The sequence below is a fragment of the Salvelinus sp. IW2-2015 genome, unplaced genomic scaffold (genome assembly GCF_002910315.2).
Source record: "Salvelinus sp. IW2-2015 unplaced genomic scaffold, ASM291031v2 Un_scaffold1899, whole genome shotgun sequence".
Lineage (NCBI taxonomy): Eukaryota > Metazoa > Chordata > Actinopteri > Salmoniformes > Salmonidae > Salvelinus > Salvelinus sp. IW2-2015.
This window is the reverse complement of record NW_019943260.1, coordinates 152,129-157,385: the sequence shown is the minus strand read 5'-3', so window position 1 is coordinate 157,385 and position 5,257 is coordinate 152,129. Positions and strand designations below refer to the sequence as shown.

Here is a 5,257-nt window from a genome sequence, read left to right as displayed (position 1 = left end):
CTCAATCACAGCTGGAGCCACACATGTTTTGGCTAATATTTCATCCTTATCCTGGAACCTGCATGTTGTGCCGGCTTTTGTTCCAGCACCAGCTCACTGGATACAACTAATCAACCGATCATAAAACCCTTGATTAGTTGAATCAGATGTTTTAGTACTGGACTGGAACTAAAACCCGCACACACTGTCCCCTGGACCAGAATTGAAGAACAATTCATTTGAGTGTTGCCTCATTGAAGCACATGGGGGTTTCTGCAAAGAAGAGTTGAGGTCAAGCCTGCCTTACAACTGTGGCGCAAATATCAATACGCACAGGACCTGGTATAACTGATGTAACTTACACTGTTCTAAGAAGTTTCTTTAGTTGTTACTTTTATTTCTTATTCTTACTCGTATATACTGTATATATATATGAATATATATATATATTTTCTTTTTAAACTGCATTTTTGGTTAGGGGCTCATAAGTAAGCATTTCACTGTAAGGTGAAACACCTGTTGTATTTGGCGTATGTGACTAATAAAATTAGATGTGATTTGAATTATAGTTTCAACTTTTCACCCCTTTTTTTTAAATAATAGCAGTCATCCTCATAAATCAAGTCGACAATCTATCGGCAAATTCTTTTTAATCATTGTCATATGATGAGAAATAATGAAATTATAGATAAAACGTATCGGTGCTCATCGGCCATTGGACATAAACATTTCACAACAAGTTGGAAATCGCTATTTCAACACTGAGTGGTTTGGAAGGAATCAGTGGCTAACTGCAAGCATTGCAAAAAAATCGTTAGCCTATTTAGTGGAGTGGCTGTGTTGTACCAAGTCTAAGATTAAGGGTCTCTTTTCCTAATTTAAAATTATTAACAGTCAATGAAGCATGATTTGTCCCGCTCTCAAAACAACTGTTAACTCGGAACTACAAAATCTGACTTTAGTGAATTCAAGACAACTGGGAACTCGGGGAAAAACGAGCTACTACTGGGAAAATACGTTTTGAACTTTCAACCAATTTGGAATTGTAAATCTGGAACTTGGGCCTCTTTCTAGAGCTACAACCTGAAGATCACTGACGTCATCATGATTCAACCTTTTTTCTTCTTCTAGTTCCCAGTTGTCTTGAAAGCACCTTAAATCCAGAGAATGCCAGACTTTGATGACAAAATTTGCCCATAAAGGACCGCCGCGGCACCTTCCTGTTCAAGTGAGCACAGCACAACAAGGTGAGTCCAAAAATGTCTTGTATGCTGCTGCATAAATGATGCAATATGCCAGGGAGATATGTATACTGTAGCCAAGAAAGTAATATTAAGTGTATGTTGTRTAGTAAGCTGTTAGTAGCTCATGTGCCTCACCCTAATAATGAGTTATATTTTCACCTCTTAATGTCGCCGACTGTTCTGACTTGGTGGTGCACATGTAGCCTATAACCTGTTTTTGAGAAATATAATCATCGGATATTGTAAGAACTTTAATTGTKTGCTTATATGCCTCCTTATTTTTCCTACGGTTCTGACTTCGTGTACAGGGAGAACACTGTAAGAACGGCCCATGTTCTGAATGCTGTTGCTGTACATTTCAAAAGTGCTGAAAAAATACTTATTTTGACTACGTCCGTCCTAGCTCACTCATTAATATCTTAATCGAAATTACGGATTGCCTCTTATCTGCTTGTCATCCCCTTATGCCATAGTTTGTACATCTCAATTGTCRGTAGAAACCACATTTGTTTAAGCAAGTCAGCCATATCAGCTATGTTTTTTTTTAAAGGCACTAAACGAGGCTGAATGAACTGTTTCGCTGCCAGACAAGGCTCCGCTGATAGCCAGGTGTAGCAGTGGTAAGGTGTTGGTACTCTGCTGTTGGGACTGCTGTTGGGACAGCTTTATGTACAGTAGGCCCTAACAGTTTGTGGGCACCGTGTGTCACCGTTATAGTGCAATTCATGTATTGTTTAGTGTTGTGTAGTGGCTTTGCTGGCACGCATCCCACTTTTTGTTTTGTTTGCCCCACTTAAGATTTACATTCTAAAATCGCCACTGCTCTACAATGGAAACAAGAAAATGTGAGTTCAGAAAATGATGGTGTTAACATGGGTCCTCCTTGCTGCGGGGTAAGTTTTAGTTGTCACTTCATCACAAGTGGGACAAGCTATGTGCAGAGTTTGGATTGAATTGGGTAATTCTTATCGGTGATATGTGGCACTGTGTAATGGCCGTCGTTGGTGGTAGAAGGAAGAGTGGACCAAGGCGCAGCGTGGTAGGCGTACATCGTCTTTCTATTTGATGACACCAAAACAAAATAACAAAGACAAAAAACAAAAGCGAACAGTTCTGTCAGGCACAGACACTAAACAGAAAACAAGATCCCACAAACCCCAAAAGGAAAAGGACAACTTATATATGATCCCCAATCAGAGACAACGARAGACAGCTGCCTCTGATTGGGAACCACACGCGGCCAAAAACAAAGAAATAGAAAACATAGACTTTCCCACCCGAGTCACACCCTGACCTAACCAAACATAGAGAATAATAAGGATCTCTAAGGTCAGCGCGTGACACACTGAAAGTCCCAAAATCTTTCCTCAGTAAAATGTTGTATTCTGTATTGTGTCAGGTTGACTGTTGTGTCCTCACCTTTGTTCTGATAATTTCCTCATAATCTCCAAAGTGTTCCCTTTCAGTTTTTACCAATGGTTATGCATTTCTTCAGTGAGAAACATTTCAATTTGGCCCTCGTCATATAGGCCAATTCCCCTGAGTGTTAAGAGTTACAATTATTAAGAAAAAAAAAATGATACAAGGCTAAGAAGTGATATTTTCCCAAAATCAACAGGTCATGGAAAATATTGATAAAAGCTCAGATGGCACAAAATTGCTAAATTAGATTGTTGTATTGAAAAGTTGGGTCCCACATGGGTAGTTTGCCAGTTTCTCTGGGTTGAAATAATATTTTTTAACTACTCTCTATTCTTTAGGTTACTGCTGAGGTAATGCAAGTGGACATTGCTCCTAATGCAGTGGGTGAACAGTATATTCAATGCAGATGCTAAAGAAAGCAGAGCTGAATGCCAGTATGGCATATCATGCTGCATGGGAGGCAAAGCAGTGTACAAAGTTAATCCCAGGAAGTGTCAAGGAACACACGGCTGCATTTGTGGCTTATGGACATGGGGGAGAGGATTTCCGAAAGACTTTCAACGATTGAGTGGAGACTCAGGGTGGGAATGTCAATGTCTACAACGGTGACTTCCGGTTCAAATCCCTCCACTTCCTGATGATGGATGCCATGAGGCTTTTGAAGACAGAGAACTGCCAAACTGTGTTTCGTGGCTCAAGCAAAAAGTATGAGTCACAAGTAGTTTCAGAAGTGGCATTTGGGAGGTTTACCTCAACCGGGTCCAAACGTTCCGACTCGCAGGAAGCTGCTACAAACAATGGGACCCTTTTCAACATCACTTCCTGCACTGTAGTCAATGTGGATGCCCACACTTGTGACTCAGAAAGCATTGAGCAGCTCTTTTCTGCAGCAGGGGTCTTTAGTATGGCTAAAGTATATGAGGTAGTGAACAATTATGATGAGGAGTACAGCGAGATCGATTTGACAAATTCAAGGATTCACGGCAATCACGACGGTTACCTCTTTTCCAGGTTAGGCCCGGCTTAGATTCTAGTGTGTGAAATGTTCAGACTCAACTCTGTTCAGCATGTACAGCGGTCTTGCTGATTGTAAATTAACCCCCTTCCACAACCCCTGGCTCTCTCCCTCTCTCTCTCCCCCTCTCGTTCTCTCTTTTTATCTCTTACACCGGGTCTTCTTTAACCTCTGAAGGCTCCTCTAGTAGGTTGCTGAGCAATGGCTGCATTTCTCGGTTTTCCTGACCATCGGGACTGACCTCCAACAAACTGAAGGTTTGCAAGACATGCACACACACACACACAAACAAACAATTCCATGTATGTACAGTAGCTTAGGTACTAATTCACGTTTGCATTTGTATTTATTCCGGATCCTCATTAGCTGTTGCCAAGGCAGCAGCTACTCTTCCTGGGGGTCCAATCACAATTACATACAATAAAACGATTCATAACACAACACATTATTACACGAAACTCTACCATAACATATCGACAATACAAAATCAATAATACAGCAAAATAACAATATTAAAATGTKTGTGTGTACAGTGTTCAGTCATCAGCATACATAGACAGACAGGCTTTACTCAGTGCCAGTGSCAGMTGTGTTAGCATGTGTTTGAYAATGCTGTGAGTGCCATTGTGTGTCTCTTCATAGTCCYCACTGTTCCATAAGTTGTTGTTTTATCCGTTTTTTTAATCTGATTTTACTGCTTGACTGAGTTACATGATGTAGTCAAGGCTCTACTATGTAGTACGGTGCGTTTCCCGTAGTCTGTTCTGGTGGCATGTCTTGGGCATGAATGGTTGTCTGAGCTGTGCGTTAGTCGCTTAAACAGACAGCTCGGTGATTTCAACATGTCTATACCTCTCACAAAGACAAGCAGTGATGCAGTCAATCTTTCTTCCACCCTGAGCAGGGAGAGATTGACATGCACATTATCACTGTTGGCTCGCCGTGCACATCGAAGGGACAGACGTGCTGCTCTCTTCTGGGCCAATTGTAATTTGCATATGTCCCTCTTTGTGGCACTTGACCATATGTTTTTTTTAAAGGCAGTAAATGAGGCTGAATGAACTGTTTCGCTGCCAGACAAGGCTCCGCTGATAGCCAGGTGTAGCAGTGGTAACTCACTCCGTGGTGCTGAAAAGCAAGCTCTACTGTTGGCACAGCTTTATGTAGGCCCTAGCAGTTTGTGGGCACCGTTTGTCACCGTTATAGTGCAACTAATGTGATATTTAGCGTTGTGTTGTGTAGTGGCTTTGCTGYCATGCATCCCACWTTWAAAAAAATATGTTTTCCCCACCAAGATTGTCATTCTAAAATCACCACTGCATAAAACATACGTTTTTCCAGCAGCGGATTATGATTGATAATGTCAAAAGCTGCACTGAAGTCTAACAAAACAGCTGCCACAATCACATCATATTATCAATTTCTTTGTCTAAGTGCCGTACGTGTTGAATTCCCTGTCCCTATAAGCGTGCTGAAATTCTGTTGTTATACTGAACATAAACATAACATCCAAAGTGTTGGTGCTCTGTCCAGTGCCTGTGTTCTTTTGCCCATTTAAATTTTTTATTTTTATTGGCCAGTCTGAGATATGGCTTTT

The 5,257-nt window shown here is 41.1% G+C and overlaps 1 pseudogene; it reads left to right on the top strand.

The window, feature by feature from the left end:
• Window positions 1–2,095: 2,095 nt before the first annotated feature.
• LOC139024806 (T-cell ecto-ADP-ribosyltransferase 1-like) lies at window positions 2,096–3,672 on the top strand (annotated as a pseudogene).
• The last annotated feature ends 1,585 nt before the right edge of the window (window positions 3,673–5,257 follow it).